Here is an 18,176-nt window from a genome sequence, read left to right on the forward strand (position 1 = left end):
TTGTAATTAGTACTGTAATTTCCGGACTACAAAGTGCACTTTATGAAAAGCCGCCACAGATTAATTTAGCCATGAAAACAAACATGTATGTACATACTGTACATTGGGTGCTTCCTTTCTTTTTTTTTATTAGCCGTGGGTCTCCAGATAACATGGAATATTTACAAAGAAAGAGGACAGACAGATGGATTTTACAATTCTTTAAATTACCAAACACATTTAAACACAGCTTTAGCTGACCAAATGCTATATTAAAAGAATATTAAACTGCACAAATATTATTTGTCGTGTTTGGATGATTTCTGTAAAAAAGTACATGACTGTGTGCAGTGTAGTGTCCCCTCCTTTTCCTTAACACTGCTCGGGAAAATCAAAACATTCTGATGCTGCCATGTGGAACTTTTATTTGATTTGTGCGTACAACTAATCCATGTGATCGGTGTCGGAATCAATATTAGACAATCTTGCTCATGGATAATCGGAATTGTCATCGTAAAACCTTGATTGGAACATCCCTAGAGTTGATTTGTTGTTGCTACATTATACACCCCCGGCACCGATAGATGGACATAGCAATGTTATATGTAAAATTTAAATTTTCGGACCAATCAAGTGAAATTTGACTTTTTTTGCAATGACATAAAAATCAGATGCTTCACTAATGAATGTGGCAAAGCATAACATAAAATTGTAATGATCATTTTGGCTGTGGTGGCCTGTTCCTTGCTGCTCACAGCTTCATTTCATGCTTGCATCAGCTGTACCTAATTGGCTTGCATGCGACTTGAAGAATGCGGAGCCCAAGTAGCTCATTCTTTTTGCTGAGAACCCCGTCATGTGGCTGAGGAAGTAGATCGTTCTCACAATTTTGTTGTAAGGATGACAAAGCCACATTGAACACGAGGAACTCCACAGTGATCAGCTGATGCATAGCTGATGGCACAATGTTGGTCATGACAATGAGTCACGAAACAGTCCAATATTGGCTTTCCACAAGTCAGGTGCTCTGCAAATGACACAGCACATTCTTTTATCCTGTTAATATAAATGTCATTTTTTTTGGACTGCAAGGGTTAGATGACTTTTATTTTCATTACTTAAATGGGCACAAGTCTGGATGCAGATTGAAATGATATCATTTTATAGTTATGATGTCACCAACATTTTTACTGCGTGCCTGTTTGATTCCTGACAAATATGAATAAGTGCTGATCCATGAACTAACCAACATGCTAATTAGGCATGCACCAAATAGCGGTTTGACAGTTTACTGTGGTTTCAAAAAGTCAAGGTTTCAATACCCGTTAATACAGAGTTTAGGGGACATCTAAGCAGGATAGAGAGAGGAGGGATGAGCAGTTACGCATAAAGGATGAGGGAGGGAGCAAGACGAAAGAGACACTGCAAACACGGATGCATTTTTGCTCGGTTCATGTTGTCCATACAAGACAATGTACACTACTTACTAAGGAGAATTAAAACAGAAGAAGAATGTCAACATTTATTTATCGCTTACTTCGATACATGCACTTGTCTTTATGTACCAAATACTCCATATTTATTTTATTACATTCTAAAACAGTTGGGTCAAAAAAATAATCCAAATTGGGTCAAGGATGGACTGACCCAACTTTTTGAGTTATTTTAACCCAAAAAGTTGGATCAAATTAAATTGATAACCCGCAACACCACCCAATTTTTGGGCTTCATTTGTGAGTTATTTATTTGACCCAACTTTTTGGGTTGATTGAATAGCCCAATTGAATTGGGTCAAAAATGAACTGGCAACTTTTTGAATTCTTTAACCCAAAAAGTCAGATCAAATGAAATTAATAACCCAAAAATCAACCCAATTTTTTTAGGTTGAACCCAATTTTTTTTTGAGTTTATTATTATTATTATTATTTTTTAACCGTCTGTAAATGATCTGTTCTGCACTTCTGCAACAGAAGCATTTCAAGTACCATTTACACTTGCTTTATTGTTATTCAAACAGTCAGTGGACATATTTAACAAAATTTCGGTACATTAGCTCACAGTATCAAAGGAATTCTATACTGCTTATATTGCACCATCATTTCAGCATCATTTTAGTGACATTATATGGATCGATGGATAGCATTAATGATCAACTGTAGTCCATCGGGGATCTGGTGGGAGAGTGCGGGGTGGCAGTTGGTTGCTGTTCGAGTCCATAGATGAGGGATGATTGTTATGTATGAGTTTTCAACAGTTGTATGGCCAGGGGGAAGAAAATGTCCCTGAATCTGCATGTCCTGCTTGGACACCTCCTGCCAGAAATTATCACGGAAAACGTGGTTGGTAGGGTCTGAGGAGAGGATACACCTGAGCTCAAAATTTTAGCTTCATAGCAAAAACATTTAATGGCAATATGTTATTATTTCATAGTATTTTTTTTTAATTACTTTATTTTTTTCATCTCATCTTCCCATACATTGACACTAAGAGGCATACTGATAAAGTTGGAACATCGCAAAATCTTGTGTGAAAGGTTTCGGTTCACCTTCCACTTTGTGTGTGTGTGTGCATGGACCCGAGGCCAGGTTTACAATCAAAAAAGGGGTGCTATTTACACTACCAACAACATGGAACGGGCTGATAATAAACAATCATCGTTTACATTCAGAAACAGAAAGACTTAGTTTGTAATGAAAACAAAACAAGAGAGGTAACGTTTATTTTAATGTAAATGCTTCCTTTGTTACCCTTTCGGTTTTGACATATTACACAATAAAAATTTCGGGTTTTGGCAGTCAAACTCATAGCTAAAGTGAGGTCCACAACTTCACACACAGTGATAATCCGGACAAATGTAAGCACTCCCCCAATTCTGATCAAAGCCAGCTGTTGATCCTCCTGACTGATTGTGGTGCGGGCCGTGTTGAGTGATCCCCCCCACCCCCACCCCACCACCCCCCGAAAATGCTCGAAAAACTGTTGGGGCTGACAGCCATAGGCTAAATGTTAAACCTGTTCAATATTAATAATCCGAAGTCCTGTGTATGTGCTCAATACTGTCCAAGTTCGTGCGAGCCACGATTGTGACACAAAAGGAACAATAGTCGATTCGGAAGTTACCTGAAACGCACGCTGTTGTTGGACACAAATAAAGGAGCAACTGGCTGTGGTGTGTGATTGCATAACGTGTCTCCCATGTCATTCGCCACAGCGAAAATGTCAAGGAGAAGGGACCACAGTCTATTTGCATGATAAACTAACAGTTATTCTGGCTTCTTTGCTACTCTTTCATCTTTTTATTTTCTGTCAGTCTGGATGGCCTGTTGTACCATTGTGCCACTTAGATTTCAATCTTTGTGGGTGCAAGCTTTTGATTGCGGGCAGAGATATCGTCGTGTGTGTGTGTGTTGGTCTTAAACACACACTAAAGCAGTAGCGCACACACTTGACAGCCCCCCCCCCCTCCTTCGTCGTATAGGGACTTGCATATTTAAAAAAAAATAATCAGTGTGCATGTAGCCGTGTATCGTGCTTGGTCTGTGTTCACTGCAATTGTACAAGAGTTTGGTTCGACCTAACTTAACCTGTAAACACAGCACAGAAATGTTGGTGAACTGAGAAAAAAAAATCCGAGCTAGGTTGGCCATAAATTGTTGCATTAAACAAAACTTGATTTTCTAATATACATATTTGTTACAACTGTCACTATGACATGACAGTGGTAAGTGAGTACAGTAATTTCTGGACTATAAGCCACTGCCTTTTTTCACTTGTATTCGACCCTGCGACTAATACAAAGGTGCGGCTTATCCATAATATCACAAGGGGGCGCACTATAAAGGAAGCGCAAGAGCGTCAGGCAGAGCAAGTGAGCCCAAATACAGTAGGAAAGACAAAACGAGAGCGAGACAATTTGCGACCTCAATATGGAAAAGAAAGTAGCGGGAACCCTTATATACCGGTGTGGTAACATTAAAACACCTGCGGCTTACAGTCAGGTGCGGCTTATATGTGTAACAAACTCGAGTATTCCCCAAATTTAGCTAGCGCAGCTTATAGTCGGGTGCGCCTTATGGTCCAGAAATTACTGTAACATGTCTCAACTTCAGCTATCCATTGCATCAAAGAAGAATTAACTGTGCAGCACCAAACTTCATAAATGCAGACAATAGCTTTATAAATAAGTTCCTGCAATTTAAGTTTTTTGATCCAAAGTGTAAAAACAAAACAAAAAAAAACATCAGTAGATTTATTGGTTGCGCATGTAAGTAGATAAAAAATGTACTCGTACTGTCTCAAATTTTTGGAGCAACATGACCATTTAGGGCAGTGGTGTCAAAGTCCGGTCTTCGAGGGCCTGAGTCCTGCATGTTTTAGAGGTTTCCCACGTTTAACACAGCTGATTCATATTTAGGATCATCGAATCAGGTGTGTTGGAGTAGAGAAACCCTTGAGACCGGACTCTGACACCTGTGATTTAGGGACAGTCTGGAGCCCTGGCTAAGTAAGCATGTGAATCATTCAGGGCTCTGCACTACATTTAGCACTGGTAGCACTGAAGCAACTAAAAAAGTTGGTCGCACCAGCACAGGATTCGGTCGCAGGCATACTGTTTAGTCTCACTTAAAAATTGACAGCGACTAGATATATTTGCAAAATATTTTACTGTAATAAAAAAGTTTGTCTGCAACAAGCAGTGGCTGATAAAACAGTTTGATTTTTTTTTTTACAAGTTTAAAAGACATTTTAAAAAAAGTTCTACTTTTATAGGCCAGCTCTAATAATATGGGAATATCATGTTTTTTAAACGTTGTATGTGCATTTATTCCACCATACTGCTATAAGCATATAGTAAGAAGATGATAATTATATTGCATTATGTTTGACTGAGATGCTTGTTAGTTTCCTTAAACCAGTTTAATACATTTTGTAGAAACTTCATTGTTATTTACATCGCAACGCATTCAGTGAATGGTTGCAGGCTCTCTGCCGAGCAATGTCAAACGCCTACAAGGAAAGCAAGTTAAACCTCGTAGCGTTCCTAAAGAAACATGCGATTGGGAGATTCACCCTCCCCCACGCCGTGCTCTCGTCATTCACCAGACACATTCAAGAGTTTTGAACGTCTCTTTAGGAACGCTACGGAGACTTACCTTGCTTTCTTTATAGGCGTTTCACATTGCTTAGCAGATAGCCTGCAGCCATTCTACGTCACTACGCATTGAGGGCGTTGCGACGTAAATAACAATGGCGGCGTCAGTCCAAATAAAGTTTCTACAAAATGTATTAAACTGGAAATTATTTTTGAAAAATGAATCTCATAGGTATGTTAGTAACAACCAAATAAATAATATAGAGCAAACTTGTCATGACAGTCGGGGTTCCTTTTAAAACATGTAGGTGAATTCTGCCGAAATTGTGGAGATGATGCAGATAATTGTCGCACCATTTAAAGTGACCAGTAGCACAGCACCTGTGAGACAATTTGTAATTTGCAATGAGGCAGAAATTTCTTGTGCACTTCAAAGTGTCTAGTGCTGTGGAATCTTGATCAACGACAGTCATACAAATATGTAGAGAGCTGAAGCTACAATAATGCATACAGCATTAGTGTCACACAGGGATGTGGGAACTTGGCAAACATTTGCATATGGAATTGTGAGTGAATTGAAAGCAAGAGGGAAGAAACTATTGGGATGTCTTCTGGTTTTAGTGTGCATAGTTTGATAGTGCCTACCTAAGCGAAGGAGCTGGAAGAGGTTGTGACCAGGATGTGGAAGGTCAGAGAGAATTGCAATCTGACTGAATCGAACCAAATCAAATCATTCCATGTTAAAATGTACCGTTCTGTGTATGTATTGAATTGTCTTTTATTAGCGCAATGCACAATTGCAGCCAAAATCATGATCATAATTAAATGTTATTAATTGTGCTGTCCAAACTTCTACCCAGGCCTGCGGAGTGCACTCTAAAAACTATGGGTCGATTTGACCCAACTTTGAGTCAAGAAATTGGTCTTTCAGCATAAAACAACTTGTAAATATTAGTCAGTTCGAGGGGTGTGAATTGCCAAGTGCCTGGCGATTCAGGTCGTATCAAGATTCATAGGTCATGATTCGATTCGATACCGATTAATCCCGATACGAATCTATAAATTTATTATTATTTTTCAAACTCAAATTTAAAAAATATGAATCAGTAAACTTGTACATGTACACTAAGATTTATATGAAAATGTATTTATTTATCTGAAAATTCAGGTTGCAGTCTGTTTCATGTTTGAACAGCACTAAAATAAAATATTAAGGCTTTATTTTCCATTAATATAACATTCTTCCATGGTTAATGTGTGAATCTTAACCCTAAGTAAGACGTTTTGTTGAATATTCCCATAAAAAAATAATGTTAAAAAAATCGATCCGGCCGCATATCGAATCGATTCAAGAATTGCGCGCTGTAATATCGCGATATATTGCCAAATCGATTTTTTCTAACACCCCTAGCCAGTTGGGTCCAAAAAATTGGGTCATTTTTAGGGGTGGGAATCTTTCGATTCCGATTTTTGGGTGTGCGATTCGATTCAGAATTGATTTTCGATTAGAACGATTTTTACTTCAAAACGATTTGATTGACAATGATTTTTGCTTCAATTTATAGATGTTCAAGGAATCGTAATGATCTACTCCAGTCTGACTCGCTAATGCTAATAAGCGCGTTACTCGCGGCACTTTTATCACTCAAAAGAACGGCTCCATGCTGCAATAAAACTACTTTTATTGGAATAACTTGATCGTGACTTTTTCCTTCTACTCTCTAATGTGGCTACAACTTAACAGTGTAGCAGACCGCGTGGAACCACACTGTCCCTAAGTGGCCAGTAAAGGCACACACAAACAAAGGTAAGACAGTTTAAAATAATTTAAATAAAATCGATTTTGGGACATTTAAAATCGATTCTAAATCGTACTAAATGAGAATTGCGATTCTTATGAGAATCGATTTATTTTTATTTTTTGCCACACCCCTAGTCATTTTGTATAAAACAACCCAGAAAATTGGGGGAAATTGACCCATAAAGTGGATCGGTCCATTTTTGATCCACAATTGGGTTACTTATTGATCAGTGTGTCCTGCTGAACTGTTCCGTCCGGATGATCGCTGCAGTCTTGTACAATATTTCTATTTGATTCCCTTTATTTACAACTCAGCACATTTTTCATAGCAACCATATACAGTATCAATCTTCTTGTGTCTTCTGCTTTCTCCTTCATCTCTAAAATCTTGTATCTACATACTCCTTTTAAATGGTGCCCCAAGCGTTCAGGTGGAGACACCACAGTTGAGTAAACGGGGGGGTTTCAGAACAAGCTTAAAATCCTGAAACTCAACCTATGAAACAGCTAATTTATTATTGTTTTAATTTTAAATTACCAGTACCTATATTGATGTACTGTATAAGAATTTGTCCATATCACACATCACTATGTGGGCTGTTCTTAAAGATTTATCTTTGCTAGGAATCCAAGCAATTTCAGGGTTTGGGTTAGGGTTAGGGTTAGTGGTGAAATGCATAGTCAGAATTATGCCAGAAGCATATTGATGGCTTTAAAAAATAATTTAATCAATGTCAAACTTGCATAATTAACTTAATATTAGGGGGGATTTATGCACCAGTATATTATATTTGTGGCCATATGTATACTTTTTACCTGGTTTAAATTGAAGACAATTCAAAACAAATATAAACTTGGGCACCAAATTTTTGTCTTTGAAATAACCTGAAAAAAGAACAGTATAAATTAGTTCATAAAAGTCGTAAATTAATGCAAAATTCACGTGTCTGTTAACTAGGAGTGTGGCGATATATCAATATTGCGATCAATTGTGATACTTTGTCTCCCGATTAATGACACGCCTACTCAAGTATCAGATATAAAAAATGTTGATAAATCATGAGGCAACTATCGAAGTCATGCGATTAATTATGATAAAAAAAATTAATAGTCTCACAATTATTATTATTTTTTTTTAGTTAGGGGTGTCAGGTTTTCATACTCTTGTTAACAAAAGTGGGAACAATATGTTAAACTAATAGAAATAGTTCAAATGAATTTTTGACGTCTATAGCCGTGAATGGCAGTGAATGAGTTAATATTGATTTAATTGGATTTAATATGTAAGACCATTTAATATGACAATAGTGTTTAAGAAAGACACAAATTTGTTCACTGAAAGTGGTCTCTGTATTTGTTTAAAAAAAATACACTTAAGTACTCACTGTGAAGAAGACACCAGTTTGAATATTTTGTTTCAGTGATTGTACAAAAAGAAACAATTTTCTCATTGTATAAACATCAATGTATGTCCTGAGTAGTTTTATGGTAGATTATGGTGGATTTATTACCTGACCAATATATCGATAATCGCGGTATCGTCATATCGTGAGATCATCGTTATCGCATATCGTATCGTATCGTGAGGTACCCAGAGGTTGCAATTCTACCTGTAATTGCTATTTGTCCCTTGACATTCCGAACATTTCTGCAGACACTGCAGTAAGACAGTACAGACATTGTGAAACGACCAGAATCACAAATGGTGACTGTGTGGACGATAGAACAAATGACTTAGTATGGAGTGCTCCGTAAGCATGTGTTTATCAGAATGATTTCGGAGATTCGTTTTCGTTACATATTTAAATATCAGAAGAAGGAGCGACAAGCTCAGCAACCGATGAAATAGCGTCAACACGTTGACAACATTAGAGCACAGGGTTGAGCATTGAGATGGCGATGGTGGGTGTTAATATGTTAAACGGAAGGAATGTTGGCGGGCAAGCAAGTCATGGAATGGAATGCAGACTTCCATCTGTGTGGCTCGCTGGTCAATGATGCAATTGTCCTCCACCAGTAAGCATTGACAAGAGAAACTGCTGGGTGTGGTAACATCCGTCTTTCACAATTTTACAATTGGCGTCAGTCAACAGCCTAACACCAAAATGGTGTTACTGTCCGCTAGAATTGTAGATTAGATTCCGGCACTGGCCAAAATCACTGCACATTGGATCACAGTTAGAGCAGAAGATGGCGACTGGCTGTTGGAAGTTTAAAGGCTGCACATTGGATCGTGTCTTCAGTATTCATATCGTCCCCAACAGTGTGAAGTCTGAAGAGCAGCTCTGAGTTTGCTCCATGGTGATACATTACCCAAGGTATTGTTTTCCTTTGCTACCATAGAGACTGCCGACATGACAGTCGGCCCTCAGGTGAAGGCCTCAGGTGGCTTCACGCTTCGCTGCAGTTCACACCTGATCAAAGGGAGAGAAGCTGAAAGCTGGATGAAGTCAAAAAAGAGATTTCGGTGATTTGAAATGTGTTATTGGTGTTGGCCTCACAGGGAGATGTTACTATTTGATCTTTTTCCATCCTTGATGAACATTATTGTAACTGAAGCGCTTGCATTGCATCTCGATGCATGTTTTTTTTTTGGTCATCAAAGGTCAGGCAGAAAAATACATGACATTAACATTTATACAATCCTAAAAATATTCGTGCTTTTTAAAAAGACAAATCTAACAATCAGATTGTCTTACAATTTTTTTCTTGTAATCTTGTTAAATCTTATTCCTTTTTTTTTTTTTTTTATGGAGGTAGGCAACTTATTTGGTTTAAAGGAATTGGGTGAAATGACCGTAAAACGATGCGCTTGTGCTGGCTCACTCGTTAGGGTCTGGTAACTTGACACTGTGCACTCAAATTGGCTAGCTACAGACAGCCTCTGATTCTTCTGTGTGTGCGTGTGTGTACACATGCAAACACACGCAGCCAGGCTTTGAATCTGGAATACTGGTCATTCAGGTCAGATTGGTTCTGTTAGGTATGTGACATGAGCACTTTTATCTTCCACTCACGTGCAAACTAAACCACATGCTCTTTTGTCTGCCCACATTTGTGTAACTGTGACACACTTCTAATGCCCAAAAGTCCTTTTAAAAAACGGACTGAATCGAAACACCAACACCTGCGCACAACCCCACACATTGATACATGTATTTAATGATTTTAAATTGTGTCATGGTTTCACTGTTTATATAGTATCACTATGTATGTTCAGTCACTATAAAATAAAACAAGCAAGAAAGTTTGCACTGGGTGTTGAAAGATCGTCAGTCATGTCTGATGATATTTGAACAATGACATTTACTCTATGACTGTCAAAATCAATTTCATCGGTCCAGATTAATGAGTGAGATACTTTGGAGGCTTTCATTCCTTTTGTCTATTACAAGTATCACTTTTAACTCATTCACTGCCATTGACGGCTATAGACGTCAAAAATTCATTTAAACTATTTCTATTCGTTTAACATTTTTTTCCACTTTTGCTAAGAGTATGAAAACCTAAAACCTAGATTTTTTTTAAGTATTGTAAATTTAGAACAGAAACAAATTTGTGATTAATCGTTAGTTAACTAGTGAAGTCATGTGATTCATTACAATTAAAAAATGTAATCGCCTGACGGGCCTAATTTAACAAAAAATATAAAAAATAAGGGGCATTAAATCACAATTAATTGCATGATAATTTCATATCTGTTATAAATGTACAATAAAAATTATAGGTTTTCATAAAAAATGAAATGAAATGAAAAAATGTTAAACTAATAGAAATAGTTCACATAAATTTTTGACGTCTATAGTCGTCAATGGCAGTGAATGAGTTATTATAATGTAAATGCTCACATTTCTTCTTCTCAATTTTCACTATATTAGTCATAAATACTCGCAGAAACTACAATGTTTTGTTGTCACACATTTTATTGTGCAAAACTCAACACAATATATTATATAAATTACACAACCGAAATACAACACTAAAAATGTAAGGTTAAAGTTCAGACCGGCAGTACAAGTATTATCAGCAAATGTTGCACTTGTGGTATCAACAGCAGAATTTGCAGTTGAATTGAATTCATCTTCGCTTGTCTTCTTGCAGGTAGCGTTGATTTAATTCTAGTGCTGTCACTATCGAATCTTTTTCAAATCGATTATCCTGTCGATTATTCCATCGAATAATCGAGTTATTGAGTCTTTTTATCCAAAATGTAGAGCCCACGTTTGTCAGCACGCAGCAACAAAAAATATTTGATGAAAAATGAAATATTGGTGGATTGACTGGTTGCTACTGCTGGCCGATTTGACAATATATATTGTAAAGACGACAAAAAAAGTTCTTACCGGGTCATTTTCTTTCTATCGCGTCACAGCAAACAGCAAACAAAATACGTGTCGGAGAACGCTTGCTTGACGGACAAAAACATTCATTCCAGTTCTAGGAGGTACTAGGACCAAACAAACTCTGACATCGGTTGTACAGGGACAGAACAGCCCGTATCAGGGGGCTCGATACTCTGCATTCTTAAAGTACCCCCCACAGGACTCCCCGAGGGACATGGTCCACAAAACACATGTAGTCTGGTTGAGCGAACTCCCATGCACCATCGAGGACCCTGACGAGGGTGTAGATTGGGTCCACTGTTCCACAGCCGGGACGAAAACCACACTGGAGTGTGATCCCTCTATAGTTGGAACACGCCCTCCCTTCTTAAAAGGTGGACCACCACCCCGGTCTGACAATCCAGAGGCACTGTCCCCGATGTCCACGCGATGTTGTAGAGGTGTGTCAACCATGACAGTCCCACAACATTAAGAGCCTTTAGGAACTCCAGGTGGACTGTATCCACACCCGGGGCTTTACCACCAAGGAGCTTTTTAACCACCTCGGTGAATTGAACCCCAGAGATCCCCAGACTCTGTTCCTCAAAGGAAGACGTGTCGGTGGAGTTGAGGAGGTCTTCGAAAGTATTTTCCCCACATACTCACGACGTCCCGAGTTGAGGTCAGCAGCGCCCCATCTCCACTCTACACGGTGGTAATGGTGCACTGCTTTCCCCTCCTGAGATGCCGGATGGTGGACCAGAATTTACTCAAAGCCGTCCGGAAGTCAAAAAAAAGAAAAAAATCCATTCCTGTAACAAACAGAAAATTATTAAAGAAAATTGATTATGCTTCAGTTAATGGTTAAGTCTGTAATATATCAAAATAGTCACAAAAAAAAATTCTAAGTAAATGATGTTTGCAAGCAGGGCTGGCCTGGCCATCGGCCAAAGCAGGCAAATGCCCGCCTGGCCGGTGTCTTCTCTCCCTCGTCCCCCAAGTTACCAGCTCACAATTTAGAGGGAGCGGCCCATTAATTCATTTACAATACAGAGTAGCCCAAAAGTTGCACTGACGAAAAATCATGGCCTATCCCTGCTTTAGTAACATCTGAACAGTTGAAGCAGCAGCGGCCATTCAGAGGAGAAGCCACAGATGATGCAGGACATAGTGAGCGGGAAAATGTAACTGCCAGTCAGCAGTTGTAAAATTGGAGTCATATGGCGACTTTGAGGTGACGTTACCTGCCTGCCTGCATTACCTGCCTTCGACAGTGGGGAATCGTCATTACTCAAAAGTCACCCCAAAATCTTTCAGTCACAGCACCTTGTTCGAGTATTCATGTATATCATCCAGACTCGTCATTATTATCCTTATTTTATCTTCCTAAACTGTGAACAAATGCTGCCAAGCCGTTCATCATGAATTCAAATACAAAAGTTTCTAAAAACGAGGTCGCGCAAGCGCGTGACATTCATTCATGAACGACAGAACACGGGGCTGTTATGAGACATTGTTGTGCTACTTTTCGAAGACATCAACAACATCGCACCCGTGGCACCGATGAAGTGTCATGTGTATCAACTTCAGCCAAAAATCATCATTCTGTGTCATATGTCACGACCCATCATCATCATCGTCATAGTTAGCAATTTGAACACATAGAAATAATTTATAAAAAAAAAAATCACAATGTTGCATTTTAAAAAATTACTGGTCTTAACTTGATACAGAATTTATTTATTTATTTATCACATTTTAATTTCACAATAGTCCTGTATTAAACTTTGTTCTCTCATTATTTAGCATTGTGGGCAGACATGCACAAATGAACAATTGGATCCATTAGCTTTTTCCATTGCACTCATACAATACTACGACCAAATAAGTAATTTATTAACGAGGCACCTTCAGAGTAGCAGTGATGGTAATGAACAAAAACAAAAAACTGTGCAAGTAGTTGCAGAGGAAAATTGCTAAATTCCTGCCAAATGATTGAAACATTTGTGGCTATGTTTTTAAATGGCAGAACCTTATATTTAATTTCACAATAGTGATGATTAGAATCAAAAATCACGTGTGGCCAGTTTTTCCCCCCAACCTTTATGTAAACCATAGTTTTATTAAAACAATATAGAACAGTTTGATGTATTTTCCTCCTTACTGCCGATGTTGCTGTTCAAGAATGCTAGAAAATAAAGATAATTAGACATCATAAGCCATAAATAGTAAAAGCAGTTTACTAATATTTCCCTCTTGGAATTGAAGTGTAAAACTTCTGCTTTGAATCCGATACTTAGATTTAAAAAAAACACTACTTTGTTTTAAAAGATAACAGTGCTACTTGTATTTAGACAGTTGACACTTTGAAGATAATAATAGTAATATTTCAGTTGAAGAGTATAACGGTGTGTTAAGTTAACCATTACAGGAACATGAAAAGGATTGTTGCTATTAGGGCTGCTGGATTATGAAGAAAATATTCATCACAATTAATTTGGTAATAATTGAAATCATGATTAGGACAATCATTTGTTTTTGTTTTTGGTACAAAACAAGAAAATGTTTAAACATGTAAAAAATGATTAAGACAAATCATTTTCTTTGAAACATTATAATTACACAAGTTCCTTTTGGACCAAACAAGATTTTTTAAATTAGTCATTTTAAAATAAAAAGGTGCAAATATATACATTTAAACAACTCAAAATTTGTATTAAAAATAATGTATATTTGTTTATGATTATGCCAATTTTGTAATTGTGGAGTGCGATAACTTAAATAAATTGCACAGCCCGAGCCGATATTTACCAATGCTGTGAATTTAGGGCAGCCGTGTCATAAACCTTGAGTGGTGGTCTGTACTTTGTAACGAAAAGTCAGTTGTGCATATGTTCATTTGGTGATTTTGGATCCGTACTTGGTGCACGCTTTTCCTTTCCAGCACTCATTGAGGAAATTAATCCATCTAAATTCTGTCCTCCTGTGCCCTCAGTGGCCCAGTGCAGTGTCAGTGTTGCGATGGTACCAGGCCTCATCACCAGCTCCTTTGTTTTCTTTTATATTTCTTCTCCTTCTCGTACAGAAACGCCAGTGTTGTTTCTGACTCCGCCCCCTCCATAAGTCCTTCTCATTGACCTTGATCTAGCCAGTAACATCATGCAAGATTATTCATCGTTTTTTTCCCCTCCTCAACTTGGAAAAATAAATGTACTGAATGTTGCAAAGTTAACCGGTATGTGGCATTCGTTTCTTAGTCACTTATTAACCAAACATCACACACACACACACACATGGAGGAATGCAGTCAAGGTTAAAAAAAAAAAATCTCCAATGAATGAAGCTTTGATAGGTAAGAAGCACATGATTGCCGTCATTCTTAATATGACAATGGGCCAACCGGCCGTGTGTGGGGTTTCACTTGTTGCCTCACAACTGATAAGTGTGCCGAAGCACTCCTTGGGTGCCAAACAACAATTGGTTACTGAACTGCCTCCATTTGTTTGCCGTATGACTAATATTTGGTTGGAAAGGCCAACTAGACACACATTATCATCACAATATGCCTTAAAGTGCACCCAAAAAAAAAAAGTCTAATGAAATGATAGTAGCGTGACTGCGTGACCTTTTGTCAGAAATGAAGGAAACGCCTTTCTACAAAATTGTTTGCCTTTTGGTCTCTTGGTATGTTTCCATCTACCTACTTTATTCAAATTTTCAAGAAATGCAAAAATAAACGTTTTTCCCCACAAGTTAATACTTGGGCAGGCCACCCAAGAACTTTTCAAGAAAATGTATTAAATGTATATATATATATATATATATATATATATATATATATATTAGGGGTGTTAGAAAAAATCAACTCGGGAATATATCGCGATATTACTGCGCGCAATTCTCGAATCGATTCGATATGCGGCCGAATCGATTTTTAAACATACATTTTTTATGAGAATATTCAACTAAACATCTTACTTAGGGTTAGGATTCACACATTAAGCATGGAAGAATGTTATATTAATGGAACATTAAGCCTTAATATCTTATTTCAGTGCTGTTCAAACATGAAACAGACTGCAACCTGAATTTTCAGATAAATAAATACATTTTCATACAAATCTTATAGTGTACATGTACAAGTTTACTGATTAGTATTTTCTAAATTTGAGGGGGGGAAAAAAAATCGCAATAATCAATTTATAGATTTGCATCGGGATTAATCGGTATCGAATCAAACCGAGACCTATGAATCGTGATACGAATCGAATCGCCAGGTACTAGGCAATTCACACCCCTAATATATATCACTGACTTGTGGATCGTGAGGCTAGAGGCGACATGGTAACAGGATTGAGGTGTGATGCTTAAGTTTAGATTGACGTTGTTTGTTCTTTATCTGGAAAGCTAATCTGAGTGTACTTTGCAGGAGGAATGTTGTTTGTATAGCTATTGGAGTGTTTTGTTAGACCGCAAAAAGCCATGCTTATCGTGTCATATGTATACGTGAACGGAAGCTCATGGTAAGCAAATCAGTCGAGATTGATTAGTGCATATACCGCATAGTCAAATAAGTCCGTCAGTGGATCATTCAGAAAACAGAAAGCTCGAAATTAAAGAGACATTCAGTCAGACGCTTAATGTTGTCCTTTTTAGCAGAGGGACAAAAGGAACTTAGGCTACGTTCACACTGCAGAGCATAATGCCCAGTTCGGATCCTTTGTCAAATCAGATCTTATTTGATGGTCTAGTAAATGAGATGAAATTCCCCACATCGATGTTTGCAATTTCTGTATTGTGCATGAATTAACCATGACCTCATCTTCATCTAAGGCACAATAGATCCGGCCGCATATCGAATCGATTCGAGAATTGCGCGCTGTAATATCACAATATATTGCAGAATAAAAAAAATTCTAGCACCCCTAGTATATACCTATAGTATGTAGAAGGGCTTAAATGACAGTGATACGGACACATTAAGATGACTAACCAACAATTAAAGGCCCTGAAGGGGGGTTTTGTAACTTGAATGTTCTTATTTTAAGATTTTGCATAATCTAAAATGGAAAAAAATAGTAAGTAAAAAAAAAAAGTATTAAAAAATACAGACAAAAGTGCAATATAGCTCTTTATTGTAAGCATTTTTTTAATTGTAAAAATCATCAATTCAAGTGCTGTTCCAGTTTCAGTAAGCCATGTTTTCTTTTTCCATTCATTCACTTCAAGAACCCACAAATAAAGTGGATATTGTAAACAATAACATACTTTATTTCATTTTCCACTTTCTCTTGGGGCTGGCCAAACAATTTGGGCATTTCAGCCACACTGAGCAGTGATCACATGATCACAGAGCTGTCTATCAACATGCGTTACCGTGATTGGCCAATAAAGTGCAAATCTCTAACTCATTTTAGGGTCGCCAAGTACCAACAACGGAACTTAGCACGGGACTGTGGGGACTCCATATGAAACATTAATTTTTTTGAATTTGGTGAAGGTGTCTGAAGATCTGAGACCAGAAACATCCAATGACCCTCAGTTCTTCACTTCAAACTCATATTGTTTTGTGTTTGACAAAAAAGTTGCCTGGTGGAAGACATTCGTGGAACTTTGCCAAAGACATGGCGCCCTAGCCCAGAGGAAGCACGTATTTTCAGTTCATACTCGCTGAAAAGAAAAACTTTGATGACAGGAGAAATTATGTAAATCACAAACGGGGAATGAAAAACAGAAAGCAAAAGTTGTTATGAGTATCATTTGCTTCCTGTGCTAGCAAAGTAGGGAAATAAATATTAAAATTAGGAATCGGATGTTTGTAAGAAAAATCTGAGAGCTCATTTTAAGGATCTGATTGCATTTTCTGACCGAAGCTGTTCCATTTTGAGGTCAAATTGGTGACCATTGGTTGAAACCACAGTGGGCTGCATTGAAAATCGGAGTGTGTTTTTTTTGTTTGGTTTTGCCATATACTTTCATTTTGGTAAAGTGTTCTAAAATCACCAGTGTCAGAAGGTACTGGTGAATTTAAATTCAGCTGTGTGCATCAATATTAGGGGTGTGCCAAAAATCGCGATTCTCTTTTAGTATGATTCAGAATCGATTTTATTTAAAAAAAAATAATTATACTGTCTTCCCTTTGTTTTTTGTGTGCCTTTATTGGGAGAGCTGTTCATGTTGTACTCGATTTGACCACTTAGGGGCAGTGTGGTTCCACGCGGTCTAATACACTGTTAAGTTGTAGCCACATTAGAGTAGAAGGAAAAAGTCACGATCAAGTTATTCCAATAAAAGTATTTTTTTTTTCAGCGTGGAGCCGTTCTTTTGAGTGATAAAAGTGCTGCCAGTAGCACGCTAATTAGCATTAGCGAGTCAGACTGGAGTAGATCATTACGATTCCTTGAACATCTATAAATTGAAGCAAAAATCATTGTCAATCAAATCATTTTGAATCAAAAATCGTTCCAAATCGAAAATCGACATTCAAAGATTCCAACCCCTAATCAATATATTTTCCTTCTTTCGTTAAGTTTACCTCAGAAAGTCAATTGTGTAGGTTCACATTAAAAGCGATTAAGTTTACATTTTAAAAAAAGAAAAAAAAAGTTTGTGATTGGACACAACTTTCTACACACAGAGATATCAGAGAGAAATTTGCGGGGAGACGTCATGGACCATTTTTCTCCACATAGTAATGGGGGAGTTCAATAAATTTGACAGTGTTTGCTTGTCTTTCATGACTACAGTATACGATACGTACAGCCCATTTCTTTTTTTTTTTAATGAAATTTTGTAGAATGTGAATGTGACAGAACTTCCCAGCTACATTCAGGGCAGTTCATGTCCACCTGTCCGTGTTTTTGCACAAAGTCACCACTGGCTAATAGAAACACTGTATTAAGTTTAAACTTGATAGAAAAGTCAGTTGCAGTTGATTCTCAACAAGAAGTACAGGTACATGGTCATCGCCATACAAACAATA

General features: G+C 37.6%; 1 protein-coding gene across 1 annotated transcript in view; it reads left to right on the forward strand.

Moving 5' to 3' along the window:
• The window catches only part of fa2h (fatty acid 2-hydroxylase), a 35,090-nt gene that overhangs the window by 6,956 nt on the left and 9,958 nt on the right, over nucleotides 1-18,176 (forward strand). The window lies entirely within an intron of this gene.

This window comes from Leptonotus elevatus, chromosome 4 (genome assembly GCF_054856555.1).
Source record: "Leptonotus elevatus isolate MCC_2025b chromosome 4, RoL_Lele_1.0, whole genome shotgun sequence".
Classification (NCBI taxonomy): Eukaryota; Metazoa; Chordata; class Actinopteri; order Syngnathiformes; family Syngnathidae; genus Leptonotus; species Leptonotus elevatus.